At 42.4% G+C, this 20,030-nt stretch overlaps 1 protein-coding gene across 4 annotated transcripts in view; it reads left to right on the forward strand.

Annotated features, from left to right (window-relative positions):
* Window positions 1-20,030, forward strand: part of ANO1 (anoctamin 1) — an 852,930-nt gene that overhangs the window by 421,970 nt on the left and 410,930 nt on the right. The window lies entirely within an intron of this gene.

Genomic DNA, 20,030 nt, shown 5'->3' on the forward strand with positions numbered 1-20,030 from the left:
CATAGGTTTTCATATTTTGTGGACCTTTGTTCAACAGAGTAGGTATAATAAATGAAATAGAAAAATAATAATTTCACAAACATGTAGATTATCTTAATTTTGCGTCCATTTTTAAACTTTCAAGACATCGAAATACTAAACATTATTTTAATATTTACTATTTTTTTTATTGGAAATATGCTGCATAAGGTCATGCTATTTTTGTTTATGTTAATTCTTCATAATGTCATATAAAGCTTATTATAGCTAGTGGTGCTTTTAAGTACTAAACTGAAATTTGACTTAATTTTAACAAGTAGGATACAAATCGTAGCAAGGATGTCACTTGCAACTAATGCGTTTTCCATGTAAGATATTTTGAGCTGTAGTAAATTTTTGTAATATCACTCTTTGTATGAAAACTAAGTACAATGGTCTGTAGAATTTGTGTATATGCGTGGCCGTTCTAGTCTATCAATATTAACGTATTTTGTATCATTCTAGGTCATTAAAAAATCACGTTTGAGTCACAAGCGACTGGTGAATTAAATATAGACTCTTTCTAACACAGGTTGTAACACTGTTACTTGACTCATTTAATCTATCCAGTTCAGTTTCAACTTCATACTGGTTTCTTAAAATTCAATTTTAAATATGAATTTAATTTTAAACAAGCTGCTGGCAGTGAATAACATAATCGGTAGCTATCAGCATTTTTAGAAATTCCCTTTAAATAATGAATGGCGTGTACCGGTTTTAACATATGACATTTAAAATCAGAAAAAATATATTTTTTCCCATCTATTCAATATTGACTTTTGTAGTCTCCCTTCTTTGGGCTTTAGGTTTAATATGTCAAGTAATCGAACATAGCAGCAAGCTTAATGTCTTAAGGCGCCTCTCAGTAGGGCGTTTTCCTGCTCGGCGGGAGAAATGCATTCCTCTCGTTACCAGATCAATGACTCACTGTGAGTGTCTCCTGGTTATTTACAAAACTCAACAAACCTTTACATATGCATCTGCCCTTTCTTTTCAGGTGTTTCAATTCCTAATTATGTGGGAATTAGATGGAGCTTCCAAAGTGCTGTGAATACAACTCTAGTTATTCAACTAATTAAAATGGCATAGGGTAGGAAAAAACAGAACAAACCTAACATTTATCTGTATTTCCCAGACATCTTCATTACTCTGGGTCCAACTCTGGTTCTTCACAGTTTTTTATTTATTGTCTTCACTATGAGTGGTAAATTCTATTGGCACTGGTAACAGGAGTTGAAGCTTTGGGGAAAAATATTTGGGAATTAGTACAGAAACTTTAATTCCTGCATTATATTTATCCAGCTCCAGAATTACCAGGACACCTGGTAAATTTAATTCTGAGGTGGGAAATAGCCAGGATTTTAATGAACCACTCCTAAGACGGATCTATGAGGGGGGACGGGCGTGGTTTCCTTTTAGTCTGCCCAGGGGTATGGCACCATACCACTACATTACCTCCAAAATGCCACCGGGTCCCCTTTCTCCCATTAAGGTCTCAATGCCATTAACAACTGCATGAGATTACATGACTCATCATAGTCTGCAAGTTAACTAGTGTTCATCTTTTATTTTTCATAACACTGGCAGATGACTGTTTTAAAAAAAAATTGAGAGGAGTCTCAATCTCTCGGTCACCCTAGGTAATTTGACCTGAATAGTTTTTGTCAATTATATAACCCTATTGTTCATAGCCTGAAGGCATTAAAAGTTTATAATAATGACACAAAAATCTGTAATTATTAATTCAGGAAGTACGGCATCTCTGAGTCAACTAGAGCAGGAGAACCCCTGTCAATACTACGTTTATGCATTTTTCCCCATAGTCATTCAGGCCTACCTTCTGGAACTTCTACTAAAGTCTTAGGGATTATGCCCTCCACTGTCATTCGATGTGAAGTTGTGAGAAACGTTGAGTATTTGGGGTGGTTGTGAGACCTCACCAAGTAAAATGTCACTTTTCTGTATCAGGTCCAGTTAGACTACTTGAAATGAAACCACAGCTCAGTTCTGCGTCGCTGTGGCACAGAGCAGTCAGCTTTAGGCAAATGAACCAAGTGTGAAGGATTTATCAGCACCAAACCAGTTATTAAGTAAGAAACACTGCACAATAAAAACCTACTCCAATTTATGGAAATATTATATAATTAGACTCCCAAACGACAAAACAATTGATGAAGGGAACCAGAGTAATGATTTTGACATGTATTTCTATGAATCACTCGAAAAGATTTGTAAATCACTGCTATAAGCCTCGAACCTGAGGGTCCGGGAAAAAGTCAGAGTTTCCGGCTGACTGTGGGTCAGATGCAGGTCCAGTGAGTGCTGTTCAGGTTTTACCTTTGCACTTAGAAACTTTTATGGTTCTTTTACTCATCAACGGGGTCGTCTGCAGTTAAAGTTTGGTGTTTGATTCGATGGGCAGAGGAAGTCCAGTCGTCTGGTGGGAGCCTTGGTTCTCGCCAGGCGTTCGAGACAACGTATGAACTGGCAAATTAGCTGTAGAGTTTAAGCCTCGGAGTCCCTGCCAAGTTGGAGTTCTGTTGGGAGAAAGAGTACACTGTAGGGCCAATCAAGGGTGCAGTATCGTGGGGGGGAGTCAGTTCTTGAGGGCTAGAACTGAATTTCCCAGGCTACATCTCTGTGGAGTTCACTGCAAATCCAGTGACAACTTTTTCAACAGGGCACTTTGCAGGTGCAGGGCTTCTTTAGCTTTTGTGTCCCTGAAACAGGAGGTTAGCCTACAAGCCTTTGAAGCCCATTAATTGGCTTTTCGAATGAGTGGGGAGGAGGGGTCCCTTGGGGTCTCCTTCTCCATGAAGTCAACGGCAGGAGCAGGCCTTCTCTCGCTGATGTCCTGTCTTTGTTCGCAGATACAGTTTTTCTTTGTTCAGCCTTTCTTCTTGAGGTCCAGGGTCGAACTGGCCATAGCGGGCACCGGGCGTTTACCCGGTGGGCCGCCAGGGCGAGGGCAGGTTTACCCTGAGGGGCCGTTATTTGTTACTGGGGGCTGGCAATATTGACACCCTGTAACAAAATCGGCCGAAACCGCCACTAACTAACAGCTCGGCTGCACCTCCCTCTCCGCCCTGCTGGGGGCCGGCCGAGCAGTTTGCCAGGGACTGTTTTGCTTCCCATTTCGGCCCTGTTGAGGTCCACTGGTTCAGAAGGTGCAGTCCTTCTTCTGTTCTTTCCGTGTCCAGTAGTGTTTTGAGGCTTATGCCAATTTCGAGTTTGTTGGTGGGGAGGATACCATAACCAATATGGGCAAAATGTCCATGGGATATACCCACCCATTTCCTGGTAAATTTTGCACTAAACAATGCCACAGTGCATCTTAATGTTCGAACCTTCCTTCTCTTGTTTAGTGCTATGGGCACCCCCCTGGGGCTTGTCCAGTATAAAAGAGTCTGCCCTCCTGAAAAATTGGTTCTGCAAAAATGTGTCCCCCTCTGGAGGAGATGCCAGACTGCTTATCTACACAATGTAAAGGGCAGGATACAGTGTGATTTTCATTTGCCTATCAGAAGCGGCTGCCCCTTTGAAGTTGGGCCTTCTGGGGTCATAGCCCTCTGTACATCCTGTCAGGAAGGGGTCACTCCTCCTCCCACCAACAGGCCATGTGTCCCACGCTCTTGGGAGCTCTTCCCCTTCTTGGAGGTGACACCTACTGTAGTTAATCAGAAGCGGCTGCTAGAACTTTGGGGAAAGAAAGTGGTGACTTTCTAAAGTCATCTTTAGATTAAAAGTTACTTTTTATCTGACAGCACTATGTCAGGTTTAATGTAATAATGACTTTGATACCTCAAAGTGCTGTATTTGGCGGTCCAAATGGAAGTTAGCATTAATTTGCTGGACTGGTGTAACCCTATGTTAGTCAATGGTACTGCCAGCCTTGCTACGGTAAAAAAAACGCAATTGCAAGTTTTCACTGCCAGAACATGTAAAATATAAACAAAACATGTCCTTCTTTTTAATATTTAGCCTACCTTGTGGGCTGCCAAGGCCTCCTCGAGGGGTGACTTATAATTATTAAAAATGAAGGTTTGGACTTGGCAAAAAGGATTACTTTCCCATGTAGTTTTGGTAATTTAAAAACTGCCCATATAGGCTCCAGGGGCAGACCTAAAGCAATGCTTTCACCTCGCCCCTGCAGTGGTGGCACAACAGCTTCATTCCACTGGTGATGTTTAACTGATAAGCCCTTGGTACACTTTTTACCATATACCAGGGACTTTCAGGCAAGTTAAATATGCCCATTAGGTGTAAACCTCTCGCACATATATTTTGTGTGGTCTGAGCGCATGCACTGGGGCATGATCAGCAGGTCCCAGTGCACTTCTGAGAGGCCAGACCAGCAGCATCTGTCCAAAAGTATAGAGGCGGGTCATGCAAAAAGAGCTCTTTCCTTACAGAAGTCTTGTTGATTTACTAGTGATCCTGATGATTACCAGGTCCACCTCTCACCTGGACAACGCTGCACTCATGTAAGAGTTATTTACCCTGAACACTGATCAAGATTAAGGGACCGCATACTCCCTGTACAATCGAATACGAGAGGCACTGTGTAGGTTTCTGAAACGTGTTGGCCTCCCGAAAGGCCCTTAGGGTTACCTGGTGACAGCTCCCTTCAGATCTTCACTTAAGACAGCAGCCCACTGCCAATATTCTTTCAAATCAGATTTCAAGTATACCAGCCTCAAAATGCTATGATGTCCTCACATACCTTCTGCAAGTCTGGCTAACAATAGAATGTTCCCAATAGTGTTAGCACATGCAACAGTCACACAAACACAGAACCCCAGCCCAAATGTAGATACCCGTTTTGGGTAAAATAGGAATCTGATTCAACTTTTCATTAATCATTACACAAAGTCTAGGCAAAGCCCAGCTGCAACCTAATGATGCACCTGCCAAGTAACACCCTGTCATAGATAGTTCAACTGTACTCCTTCTAGGAACCACAACTCATCACCCAGAAGACAGGCACATCATCTGCTTCCAAATATAAGCATTTTCATTCAGAATTTACGATCAAAGTTTTCTTTCATCTCTTTTCATTCCTTTTGAGGGTGTGCCTACAGTCATGTTTTCGCTGTCTATTGTTAAAGACCTGTTCTGTACAATATTAACATTTTGAATGGTCTTTGGTGCAGGCCATAGTTTATCATTTGTTGGCAATCTCATTTACTTGCTTTTTAATCAATGGCTTTCCCTCCTATTCTTTTATTTATCCATCTACAAGAGCATGTAGAGGAGTTGTGGTCTAGTGGCTAAAGCTGCTGACTATAGAACCTGGGGACAAGTTTGACTACTGGTATTCCCACTTGACAAATGCAAATATCAAGGACCCCCTGTAATGACTCTAGAATTCCTAGGACAGGGCAATAATATAATTGTGTGCAACACCCTAGGCAGTCAAGTGGCTCAAATCATCTAGCGGCTCATCACAGCAACATTATTGGAGAAACTCAGTGCAATAGCAGTTTGGCTGTTTAAAACATATAGACATTTTATTTAAATTATTATTAAAAGAGTAAGTGGCACATTATATTTACAATACGACATGATTTCAAAGTAACACAGAAATTAATTTACAAAGGTCACAAAAACTGGTGGTTGATACCAAACAAATAAAACACTACAGATACACATACATATATACATAATAATGAAAAAAGGTGGCTATGAGATGAATCTTCTCTCTCAACGCAGGTTTCGACGCTAAAAGCACCTTCCTCAGGAGTGCCGCGATTTCGTCCTAAAACATAAAAATCGTATAAACATACCATTCTAAAAAAGAACTGAGTTTCTGGATATATTACTACTATATACATATTCCCGTCTGTTGCCACAAGAAATCCCAAATAAAAAAATAAGTAAATACACCAAGGGAGTGCTTTCAACCAATGTGAAAGAATTTAGAAATTAGAAATTGAAATTGGGAGCTAAGGGGCTCAATACAATCTGGTGCTCCCCAAGCAAAAAACAAGGGAATATGCAAGCATAACAGTTATAAGTAGGAGCAAAGAGAAAGGAAATGATAAAGCCGAAGAAAGAAAACAAACAGACTCGGATAAGCGATGAGCTTACTTTCTGTGTACAGGAAGTTGACTGAATCAAATCCGGGAGCTGATATGAAAATTATACAAACGAGTAACCTACGTAATGGGGAAAAAAAACAGACCAATATCCATATATTAGAAAGAGAATTTATGTAAAATAGTGTAGAGTGTGCAGGAAGCGGGTAGAAGTGTATAGATATATGCTCACGTTTTATATATGCACTTCAAGATGTAACTTTATTAAGGAATATTCACGATCCCAAGAGCGCTTACTGTAGATAATGCACAACTCTGTACGGTAAAAAGGGAGAGATTGGCTGATGTTTAAACTGATAAATCAATAGGAATAGATACTGCTGCAATTATGATACCTGACTATTCGTTCCTTCCGGGTCAGAGTATAATGTAACCAAAATGCAAGAGCTGATTGGTCCGTCTGTGTATATAGATGTTAAAAACATAGCGTTGTGCTCGACATCCTAGTGAGGCTCAGTGCGATCTGTATAAAAAAGATTAATATACACTAGAGCAATACTTCAAGGGATGAAAGGAACATAAAATGTTAACAGAAAACACATTGTTTAACTAATGTATACACATGGAACTTTTAGAATATATTGAGGGGTATATATTTACAAGGCGCGCCAAGACCATTTATTTTGTGTAGCACTACCCATATTAGAATGCAGTCCGCTACGAGAAATATAACCCAGATCCGATAACATTGAAATGTACCATGCTGAGTATCACATAAACTATAAAGGCGCGCCCAAATGGCAATCAAACTAGAGGACGGACTACGTACCAGAACTTTAGTTGAAGGACTGCAACGGGTTTAATATGAAAAATTCAAAAAACGAATAATACAGTTTAAACTAATGCAGGACATTGATCTAGGTTCTTCGGAGTGCCAAAACCGCTTGTGTTGTATCTTGCAACTTGTATTAAAACTAGGTCCGATAAGGGAGATATGACCGAGATTAAATAGCATTTATGTAGAACGAGTGCAGTGTTGCCAGATTTTTAGACCCGTCCCAAGCCCAAAGCTGCTCAAATATAAGCCCAAGATAAGCCCAACCAGACCAGTTTCAGCCCAAAAATCAGCCCAAACTCGCAACTCTCAAATTATGCAGAAGTAGGCATTAGAAACCACATAAAGGATGAAGCTAACTTCTATTCAATATACAGATAGTGGAAGGGGGTTAACTGGGCACCTGTGTTAATGCTACTCATTTTCATGACCCGTCACCACTGTGACATTGCAACTTGTAACAGGCACTGTGAAAGCTACAATAGAAGAAAACACAGAGATTGAGAAAGGCAGAAATAGTATTATGTGCTAATTACTGCTCCCTCTAATTTGTATTTTAAGCAGCTCTCAAAGGTAATGCCTAGTAGCCCCCCTTTACCCCAGAGCCCTCAAGCCCCCTCCCTCCTTCCCGAATGGAGTCACACAACCTCCACTTCTATTTCATCCACAGCATATTTGTCAACATTTGGAAACAAATAAGAGGGAGATTCAGAGACGAACCCATGTTAAAATAATTACTCCTTTAACTTGTATTTTGTTTGGGGGGGGGGTACTTTAAGAGGTAATTACGTAAAATAGTACACTTTTTAGCTTCCAAAACGTGCAGTCTTCTGCCTAAATTGAATAATAGTACCACCTATGGGAGAGGATGTGGCGTTACAGCCACAGCCATGTGTTGGTGGCAGCAGCAGTGAGCGCTTCCCTCACACAGAACACACAGACAGTAGCACAGCAACCTTCACTTATTTATTTGAGATTGTTATATAGCAATAGCTAGATCCAAAGTTATCAGAACACTTTACAACAGCAAATGTTCACATGAAAGATAACAAGTTTATACAGAACATCTGATTCAGAGAGCTTTACTTATAATATAGCACTCATTCCTACTCTTGCTATAAATTAACTTACTTCAATTTGTTCTTGCTTCTACATGCTGCGGCCAGGCCCCATGAGTCGACGGCCACAGCAGCACAGGGCTGCACCACCTGGCCGGGTCTGACAGTCTGAGATCCAAGAGAAAAGTGACACAGTTTATAGCTGCCAAGGTTTCAGATTGCTTGTGTGACATTTTCATAATTTCAGTGTAATTATGAGTGACCTTCAACGACTATGGGTGACGGATATGAGGGAAACATATATAACAAATTACAGCCATTTCAGCAATGAGAAACTCTACGAAGATCTTAAAACTATTGCACAGCACCATAAATGGAAGGGCACTATTCAACATGAAAACAGACTACACAGTTGCCACGTTTTAAGAGTGCTTATGTGTGACATTTTCAAGGTTTCAGAGTACTTATGAATGACATTCAACTGTTGAATGTATGAAACTAAGAGTGACACTTTTTTGTGAGCAAAATCAAGAAATTAAGTTCATGTAAACAGATAAACATAAGAAATAACACTCATTTAAACAAAGGGCAAGCTATGAAAAGAAAATGAAACTGATGCAAATCACCTGATCCTACTGACAAAAGATTGTATACCCACAATCTAATCCTACATGATTTTACACTTGTGATCACCACTGCTGCTTTCAGAACCAGTGAGAAATTGCACTGACAGTGTGAAACTGCCAGACCATGACTGGGTCACAAGGGGCAAATGCTAGCAGCAGTATAACTTAAGTTTACACAGTGCGCTATGTGGGTCTTTTATAAACAGCCTCACCGTGATAGGGAACAAGTCGATTCGTTTATTTTGCCTATGTACTCCGTAAAAGGATCGCAGCAATGACATCCTAGGACCCGGCAGGACTTGTAAAAAAATAAAAAATGTCTGATCCTGTCTGGAGTTAGACACGTGCAGAGTCATGGAAAGGAGCTTGCACTGCCAACAATTACCGGCCGCATAACAGTGACTGATTTACAAAACAAAAGCAGAGAATATATTACTTCACTTACTATTTGCTGCAATTCAAAGCTTGCGAGCGTAGCAATTCATAACGGACCGCTTATGGCAGCAATGAGGACTCGGAGTGAAGTTACAGGCTGGCTCCGGTCTGGAGTGGGACTCTTGATGTCCGTTGCAGCATTGGTGGTCACACTCAGTCACTCATTTTGTCTCAGTCTTTTCTATGATGACGAGACAGTGACAGTATGACTGTGACACGATTGTGCGATCCGGACGCCAGTCGTCACCCTGCTGAGTGTGCTGAGCGCGCCGAGACTGCCTGCAGCCGCTTGACTGCTTTTAATAAAGCGTGCGGGCATGGGCAAACAGTATTCTCAGGGCCGTCCTTAGTAGTGCTTTTGCGCGCTACTAGATTGACGGCACTCTTACCCAATACTAGGGTGAAGTTTGGCAGTGCCAGCAGCAGGTGCGCTTGCACTTGCACATACACACACGCACGCACTGCTGCGGGAGGGGAGGGGACAACAGTCGTTGATGCTCACGTCACTGGTAGGGTGATGTGCACACAGGCTGACCTTGTGGGGGTCCTCCTCCAATCATAGTCTCCATGTCAGCGCGCTGCGCGCTCATTCGCCATGATGGACCTTGCAGCACAGATGAGTCACTGTGATAGGCGCACACCACCGGCTCGTCGTAGTTGGAACCGCCCACGCCAGTATTTTGCATACACTGGCCTTAAATCAGCACATAAAGTAGCCCCCCGCCAGGTATGGCTTTTTCCCGCACAATTGGGAAAAATGTCGCCCAATTGTGTGGGAAATAGCCCAATCTGGCAACATTGAACAAGTCAATGTATCACGTAAGCTAAGGTGACGCGCCAGAGTGGCACTCAAAAATGAAAGACGGACTGCGTACTAGAGCTTTAGTTAAGGCGCTGCAACAACTGCCGTTCGTTTGTGCTGACAGTCCAAACCGCAGATAGTACATGTTACGTCTATTATGGGCCAAAAGAGAACTATTGCAAGGCTGGTAAAGGCTCCTAATCAATGCAATACATGTATATATGTTTTAAACAGCCAAACTGCTATTGCACTGAGTTTCTCCAATAATGTTGCTGTGATGAGCCGCTAGATGATTTGAGCCACTTGACTGCCTAGGGTATTCCCACTTGACATACAGGACCTATGAGATGGTCCCCCATTTTCCCAAGTAATGTACCATACTCTGTTGCTTCCTCATTAGGTTTGTGCTATATAAATGCCAATATAATAGCTTCATTACCATTTTTTTGATTTGATGTCTTCTGTCCTACCACAGCTCACATTAGGGAACTACTTTAATTTTCTTTGAGCACTCCATGGGAGTGCATGTGTTTTCTTGCTCTCTCTCCCATGTGCTGTTTCCCCTAACATCCATACCACTGTACTCTCTGTGTAGCTCCCCTCCTCCCTTAACTTGTCCATAAGAGGACATCAAAGCAATCACAAGGAGATGATAGATGGAGCGCTGAAACTTTTCAGACTCTCACCCCCAGTCACAGATCTGAGTTTAATCCATCATCATTCTTTAGCTCACTCCGCCACCCCAGTTTAGACACAGCTATTTGCAAATCAGTCTTGACCCTGTGCCTCATGGGAGCAGGCCAGCCCGAACTGCCAAGCCAGGTCTTCCCAGAACCAGAAACAAGCATCCTGGGACCGGTTATAATAATAGCACGGCAAACAAGAAAATGTATGAGAGGGTCCAAGGGATCAATTTAAAGACCTCCACAGTATAAATCCCCAAATCAAATACTGTACTCACAAAATATACTGTCGGTCTGAAATAAACTAGGATCAGAATAGATACTGGAGAAACAAGAAAACAGGAGAAAAAACACGGAAAAAGAGTCCGAGGTAATTAAGGCAGGTATATGGAAACCTTCAATGAGGAAAAAGTTCCCATCACCCACCGAAGGTGGTTTCTTATCATTTGGGAACTGGGGGCATACACTGGAGTACCAATCACTCTGGGGATCGTAATGGTACCCTGGTAGTCCCAGGCAACCGTGCCAAATTGTTACCAACGGTGGGGTGAAGAAAGCAGTGCGAAAAAAACAAATGTGCGATTAAAAATGACTACCAAGACACGGTATACTTTATTCTGGTGCTATCTCAGTGTCAAATTAAAAACAGCGTTGACAGCTTAAACAAATAACTGCCAGTTCTTGGGTCTACATGTTTCGGCTTGAGGACATAAGAGTCCAAGCTCTCGTCAGGACCATGTAAACGCTACTGCAAAAACGTGGTTAAATAAACACAAATAGTGGTTTTGAAACAATGGCCTAAATCAATGGTTAATACCCAGATACAACCTGATGAAGTCCTGTGGTTTGTATAGGATCAGTAATAGGCATTGTCTGGTGATGAACCTTTAGAATCAAAGACAAAGAAGTATTCTAATAAAGGTGTTCTCCATAATCATTGTTAATCAACAGTATTGATCTCTGATCAAGCAGTGTAATATACACTTAATAGTGAATAAGTAATTAAAGATATAAAAATATACCAATATACTTAATGAGACACACAGTGTAATTAACACTCGTATTCATGTGCACTTACCCGATAAGGAGTGGGTACGCACCTCGCCTCACCTGGCATCCGCTCAGGCCTTTATGAGGCACCGCTCTAAAAAGGAAATTTCAAAAACAAGGTATATAATGCCTGGGGGCCAGGGGGACTCTCCTGACTCGGCTAACGGAAGCGAAAATCCTTTGATTGGTACTAATGGATACTAGCGCTAAAACCATGGCAGAAGAAACTAAAATGAACGAATATAAAAGCATCAAACCGAGTCAAACGTGGACAAGACAATGGTGTCAGGCTGTCTATTTTACGAACCCTAGCGATCTAACACAGGTTTAGGAAGTAACAGCAAAACAGCTCCGGTAAGGACCTGATGGGTAGTGTAATGCTATCTAAAAGCACGCTGACTGTTGTCAGACTGAACTATTAACACTCAGCACATCTTGTTATCCAAAGATTATAGTCAAAAAACGCCAGAATGGCGGACGGCAGCAGGACTCGCTTACCTGTCCGTCGGTACCCCGCTTCGAACGCCGAAGCTGGAAGGGGAGGTATCCGGCGGGCGGAAAAGGAGGAATTTTATTGGCTGTTGTTGTGCATGTGCCTGTTTCAACAGCTACGGGTCGCGCATATGGACAAAAACGGAACAATGTCAAAACCGGTTCCAAAGCTACCTGGGACTCGTAGTCAGGAAGCTTTAATCGAATGTTCGCAATAGTGTGGAAAAAGCTGCAATGACGGACCTTATGAATATGAATATGGCAAACTCCTGAACGTGTGAAGAAATTATGTAGTTCAAAACAGGAGATCCGTTTGCATGAGAGGGACCTCCAAATTGTACGGCAGTGAGGAGGCAGGGTGAGACCACAAAAATAAATAAATATTGTCTGGTCCTGGCTTACAGGGGTACACAGAGGTGCTGCAAAGGGATGAAATGCTATAAGCAAGTCCACGGGATATCATCGTTGAGGTCCTGTTGGTCACTCTGGAGTCTAAAAACCCATTTTTGTTCTTTGATGAACAGAAATCGCTTAATGTCAGTCACATGAATAGGAATGAAAGGTTGTTCCAAAACCAACCATTTTAGATCTTCAGGTTTGTGTTTCAGTTCCAAAAAATGGTTGGTGAGTTTCGTAGCCTGTCTATTACGTCTGATGGTGCTTTTGTGCTCATTGATGCGCGTTTTGACCTTTCTTGTTGTCATGCCAACATAGCGCAGAGAGCAGGGGCATGTGATCAGGTAAATAACTTTCTCGGTATTGCAATTGGTGTGTCTTTGCAGTTTCCAAGGTATACCTGTACCTATATCGACTGATTTCGTCATCTCAGTCTGTGGGCAGGCAGAACAATGGCCACACGGAAAGTGGCCTTGGACTGGCGGTAAATTCCATAAGGTATTCGTCATACCAGAAGATCTGCTTCTCGGTCTGGTGTGTACGAGGTTGTCACGCAGATTAGACCCTCTCTTAAAAGCAAAAAGAGGGGGTGGAATAACCTCATTCCCTGTATTCAGTATGCGCCAATGCTTGCGCACCGTCTTTTGTACTTGATTAGACCATGTACAAAAAGTATTCACAAAGGTCATTCTGGACAAAGGGGGCTTGGGTATGGGAGGTTCCAGGAGGGCCTCCCTGTTGTTTCACCAATCGTCTGGGATATTGTCTGTTACTCAGTTGTTTAGATAGATCCTCAGCATGGTGATTGAAGGTGGTAAGATCCGAGCAGTTCCTACGAATACGTAAGAACTGGCCAACTGGAAGGTTTTCACGAAGGGATCTGGGATGATGACTAATAAAACTGAGTAAAGAATTTTTGGATTGTGGTTTCCTATACAGTTCACACCCCAGTTTACCTTGATCAGGTACTATCAGGATGTCAAGAAATGGAAGGCGTTGTTTGTCGAATGCAATAGTAAAGCGCAAAAAGGCATTCTTGGTATTGAGCCATGTGTGGAATTCAAGTAGTGAGGTCAGAGATCCTCTCCACACAACCAAGATGTCATCAATGTACCTTTTCCACAAGGTGATTTGTTCTCTGAAAGGGTTTGTTTGGATTAGTACATTGTTCTGCTCGAAGAGGTGGACATACAGATTCGCCAGGCTGGGCGCAAAAATGCTGCCCATCGATGTACCTGAGATTTGTAAATAGATGGTGTCTTCATACTTAAAGAAATTTTCCATCATAGCCAGTCTGGCACACTCCATGATGAAATGGACAGGTGTAATAGTGTCCAAATCTCTTGCATCTAAGAGGCTTCTGATGGCCTCTAGAGTTTCCATTTGTGGGATACAGGTGTAGAGAGATTCCACATCCAGACTGACCAAGAAGTCTGTTTCTGTATCGAAGCTGATGTCAGGGAGCAGTCTGAGTACATCTTTGGTGTCCTGCAGGTAGCTGGGCATTTCCTTTACAAGTGGCCTCAGGAAGAAGTCCACGAAAGTAGAGAGCGGTTCTAGTAAAGAGCTAATGCCAGAGATGATCGGCCGCCCTGGAGGTGGTCTTTGGCTTTTATGGATTTTGGGCTGGACGTAAAAGTATGGCATAACAGGATGTAAAGTTATGAGAAATTGCGATTCTTGCTCGGTAATCCAGCCGGAAGATTTAGCCTCTTCCACAAGGTAGGTTATTTCCCTGGATAGCCGTGGAGTAGGGTCTGTGGTCAAGGATGAAGGCTTTATCTGTGAGAAAAAGTCTAGGAGAATTAGTTACAATCAGACCCATTGGGGAAAAATCCGTCTGCATTTCTTCTTCAGAGACAAGGATTTGACACCGGATCGAGTGAGAGTTTTTGAACAAGCCGTCATTCATGACATTACCAACATCAGTACCAGACCAAACAAAATATACTATAATCTGCCCCTCAGAGAGATAAAAGCCTTACAAGCCCTGTCGAACGATGAAACTATAACCATCAAACCCGCTGACAAGGGCGGCGCAATTGTTATTCTGGACACTGTTTCCTACCGGACAGAGTGTCTTCGACAACTAGATGACCGGTCAGCATACAAACCCTTGACCACAGACCCTACTCCACGGCTATCCAGGGAAATAACCTACCTTGTGGAAGAGGCTAAATCTTCCGGCTGGATTACCGAGCAAGAATCGCAATTTCTCATAACTTTACATCCTGTTATGCCATACTTTTACGTCCTGCCCAAAATCCATAAAAGCCAAAGACCACCTCCAGGGCGGCCGATCATCTCTGGCATTGGCTCTTTACTAGAACCGCTCTCTACTTTCGTGGACTTCTTCCTGAGGCCACTTGTAAAGGAAATGCCCAGCTACCTGCAGGACACCAAAGATGTACTCAGACTGCTCCCTGACATCAGCTTCGATACAGAAACAGACTTCTTGGTCAGTCTGGATGTGGAATCTCTCTACACCTGTATCCCACAAATGGAAACTCTAGAGGCCATCAGAAGCCTCTTAGATGCAAGAGATTTGGACACTATTACACCTGTCCATTTCATCATGGAGTGTGCCAGACTGGCTATGATGGATAATTTCTTTAAGTATGAAGACACCATCTATTTACAAATCTCAGGTACATCGATGGGCAGCATTTTTGCGCCCAGCCTGGCGAATCTGTATGTCCACCTCTTCGAGCAGAACAATGTACTAATCCAAACAAACCCTTTCAGAGAACAAATCACCTTGTGGAAAAGGTACATTGATGACATCTTGGTTGTGTGGAGAGGATCTCTGACCTCACTACTTGAATTCCACACATGGCTCAATACCAAGAATGCCTTTTTGCGCTTTACTATTGCATTCGACAAACAACGCCTTCCATTTCTTGACATCCTGATAGTACCTGATCAAGGTAAACTGGGGTGTGAACTGTATAGGAAACCACAATCCAAAAATTCTTTACTCAGTTTTATTAGTCATCATCCCAGATCCCTTCGTGAAAACCTTCCAGTTGGCCAGTTCTTACGTATTCGTAGGAACTGCTCGGATCTTACCACCTTCAATCACCATGCTGAGGATCTATCTAAACAACTGAGTAACAGACAATATCCCAGACGATTGGTGAAACAGGCATTAAAAAGAGCATTGAACAACAACAGGGAGGCCCTCCTGGAACCTCCCATACCCAAGCCCCCTTTGTCCAGAATGACCTTTGTGAATACTTTTTGTACATGGTCTAATCAAGTACAAAAGACGGTGCGCAAGCATTGGCGCATACTGAATACAGGGAATGAGGTTATTCCACCCCCTCTTTTTGCTTTTAAGAGAGGGTCTAATCTGCGTGACAACCTCGTACACACCAGACCGAGAAGCAGATCTTCTGGTATGACGAATACCTTATGGAATTTACCGCCAGTCCAAGGCCACTTTCCGTGTGGCCATTGTTCTGCCTGCCCACAGACTGAGATGACGAAATCAGTCGATATAGGTACAGGTATACCTTGGAAACTGCAAAGACACACCAATTGCAATACCGAGAAAGTTATTTACCTGATCACATGCCCCTGCTCTCTGCGCTATGTTGGCATGACAACAAGAAAGGTCAAAACGCGCATCAATGAGCACAAAAGCACCATCAGACGTAATAGACAGGCTACGAAACTCACCAACCATTTTTTGGAACTGAAACACAAACCTGAAGATCTAAAATGGTTGGTTTTGGAACAACCTTTCATTCCTATTCATGTGACTGACATTAAGCGATTTCTGTTCATCAAAGAACAAAAATGGGTTTTTAGACTCCAGAGTGACCAACAGGGCCTCAACGATGATATCCCGTGGACTTGCTTATAGGATTTCATCCCTTTGCAGCACCTCTGTGTACCCCTGTAAGCCAGGACCAGACAATATTTATTTATTTTTGTGGTCTCACCCTGCCTCCTCACTGCCGTACAATTTGGAGGTCCCTCTCATGCAAACGGATCTCCTGTTTTGAACTACATAATTTCTTCACACGTTCAGGAGTTTGCCATATTCATATTCATAAGGTCCGTCATTGCAGCTTTTTCCACACTATTGCGAACATTCGATTAAAGCTGTCCTGACTACGAGTCCCAGGTAGCTTTGGAACCGGTTTTGACATTGTTCCGTTTTTGTCCATATGCGCGACCCGTAGCTGTTGAAACAGGCACATGCACAACAACAGCCAATAAAATTCCTCCTTTTCCGCCCGCCGGATACCTCCCCTTCCAGCTTCGGCGTTCGAAGCGGGGTACCGACGGACAGGTAAGCGAGTCCTGCTGCCGTCCGCCATTCTGGCGTTTTTTGACTATAATCTTTGGATAACAAGATGTGCTGAGTGTTAATAGTTCAGTCTGACAACAGTCAGCGTGCTTTTAGATAGCATTACACTACCCATCAGGTCCTTACCGGAGCTGTTTTGCTGTTACTTCCTAAACCTGTGTTAGATCGCTAGGGTTCGTAAAATAGACAGCCTGACACCATTGTCTTGTCCACGTTTGACTCGGTTTGATGCTTTTATATTCGTTCATTTTAGTTTCTTCTGCCATGGTTTTAGCGCTAGTATCCATTAGTACCAATCAAAGGATTTTCGCTTCCGTTAGCCGAGTCAGGAGAGTCCCCCTGGCCCCCAGGCATTATATACCTTGTTTTTGAAATTTCCTTTTTAGAGCGGTGCCTCATAAAGGCCTGAGCGGATGCCAGGTGAGGCGAGGTGCGTACCCACTCCTTATCGGGTAAGTGCACATGAATACGAGTGTTAATTACACTGTGTGTCTCATTAAGTATATTGGTATATTTTTATATCTTTAATTACTTATTCACTATTAAGTGTATATTACACTGCTTGATCAGAGATCAATACTGTTGATTAACAATGATTATGGAGAACACCTTTATTAGAATACTTCTTTGTCTTTGATTCTAAAGGTTCATCACCAGACAATGCCTATTACTGATCCTATACAAACCACAGGACTTCATCAGGTTGTATCTGGGTATTAACCATTGATTTAGGCCATTGTTTCAAAACCACTATTTGTGTTTATTTAACCACGTTTTTGCAGTAGCGTTTACATGGTCCTGACGAGAGCTTGGACTCTTATGTCCTCAAGCCGAAACATGTAGACCCAAGAACTGGCAGTTATTTGTTTAAGCTGTCAACACTGTTTTTAATTTGACACTGAGATAGCACCAGAATAAAGTATACCGTGTCTTGGTAGTCATTTTTAATCGCACATTTGTTTTTTTCGCACTGCTTTCTTCACCCCACCGTTGGTAACAATTTGGCACGGTTGCCTGGGACTACCAGGGTACCATTACGATCCCCAGAGTGATTGGTACTCCAGTGTATGCCCCCAGTTCCCAAATGATGAGAAACCACCTTCGGTGGGTGATGGGAACTTTTTCCTCATTGGAGGTTTCCATATACCTGCCTTAATTACCTCGGACTCTTTTTCCGTGTTTTTTCTCCTGTTTTCTTGTTTCTCCAGTATCTATTCTGATCCTAGTTTATTTCAGACCGACAGTATATTTTGTGAGTACAGTATACTATAATAATAGCACCTCACCAACTATAATTTTTTGAGGTTTGACTGAAGAGCAGACTTTGCCAGTCGGGTTTTGTTTTATTTTCTTTGTTATACATGCTGTATGAAAGCCTAGGCTTTGGCACTCTAACGCAGCATTTATAGTACTGGGGGATGCACAGACTGCTGCTCTTAGAGCATTTACGGGAAAAGGAGTATTTAGCTCTCGTACAGGAGAATTTGTTTTGAGGTGGCTTATTTAAGTTTTTTCTTGTAAATTCTTATGCTTCCTTATTCAGTGTCTTTGATAGTTCTTATGTTCTTTTAAGACCCTACAACTAATGCTCTCTGTTATATTTTAGCTCAATCAAATGCAACAGGCTTTTTAACTTCTGTTCAGAGTTTCCAGAGTACAAAGTTTTCAAAAATTAAAGTATGATCTTTATAAAGTTTGCAAAAATTGAATTCTATGTTCGGTTTTGAAATTCTTAAAGATATGTGTTTTCTTTCCCTGCGGCATGAGACATAGTTTAGGGGGCTACTTTAGTGGGTGGCACGATGAGTGTCGTAGCCTACAAATAGCATTTAAATTACAGGCCATTGGTACAAGTAGTACAAAGTGCTAGGTACCTATAAGTTAATTAAATGTACCAATCATGTATTTGCCAATTTTACCATGCTTAAACGGAAGATCGTGCAGACTTTATCTCTGTTTAGCAGGGGTAAAGTGCGCAGAGTCCTATGGCTAATAAAAAAGAAACGTTTTCAGCAGCAGAAGGCAAACATCTGGGGCGACACTGCAGATGGCAAATTTCCAGCATCAAGCCTCGCGGACAGGCGTGCAGGGAGGTTTGCTAGTGGTTTTGCTCTCTTCATTACCTCATGCCAGGATCCGCCAAAGGAGCACGTGCTCACACTCGTGTATAGCGTTGGACACACCTGGTCCTAGGATGGCCCTTTCCTTGTTCCTCGACGAGCCTGCATTGATTGGGTAAGGACGGGGATTGCTTTAGAAGCCTCAGTCTTGTTAGGACTGGAGCTGCTGGGAGGACTGGGCACCTCTGAGGACATTGTCACATTACTAAAGCATGGCTACCTGGTGCTTGTGCACCAAGGCAATTAGTCAGAGGCATAGAGGGGCAAAGTCTGCGTTTATTGGGGCATGGGGTTCCTGAACTGCGTGGCAGGAGGTTTACTATGCTGACTGTGAACATTTCAAAAAGTAAATATTTAGGAGAGTGTTTGAATGGTCTTGTGGCCACCATTTCAGGACGGAAGTCTTTAAGGTTTTGAAAACTTAAACCAGTGCGGCCCTTCACCAAAATCTTTAACTTTTAATTCTTGGGCTTAACCTTCATAGTTATTCATCAATCTTTACTGTTGTAAAATTGATGCCATGTTTTTTCAAATGTTTGTGTTGGTTAGCTACCATTGTGAACTCTGGGGGGGAAAGTGTGTGGCAGTGGCGATCTTTAAAAGGGCTTGAAATGGACTTCTATCACGCGTCCTAAGGGCCAGATTCACTGTTGTGTAAGTGTACTCTTTTTCGGTATTCACAAACTACAATTTAGTAGTAACTTTGGGACTGGAAAGACACCGCAGTCAGGACGGAGAGCTCCGCTGACACAAAGATAGGCCCAACCCGCAGTCGTAAGTTACACTTGAATCGTAGTTCTCTTTTCATGGGCAGAGTTCTCCGCCCGACTGTGGAGTCTGTGCAGTCGTAGTTACCATTAAATTGTAGTTTGTGAATACTGAAAAAGAGTGAACTTACACACACATGCAAGTTTACTTTTGAGAATCAGACCCTAATTGGGTTAGCTATGTTTGTGTTAAACAGGAACCAGTGCACAAATCTGTCTTTGCTAGTGTACGCATTTTGGGGAATTAAAAATGCTCTATCGATTCAGTGCAGGGGAAGAATGTTCAAGTTAATAATTATTGTGCTAACGGTATGTAATCCACACTACATTTATTTCTGTCATGGCCAAAAAAAGTGCTGTACTCAACTGTACGTAGATGGCATTGTGTTAAG

This window comes from Triturus cristatus, chromosome 3_1 (genome assembly GCF_964204655.1).
Source record: "Triturus cristatus chromosome 3_1, aTriCri1.1, whole genome shotgun sequence".
Taxonomy (NCBI): Eukaryota; Metazoa; Chordata; class Amphibia; order Caudata; family Salamandridae; genus Triturus; species Triturus cristatus.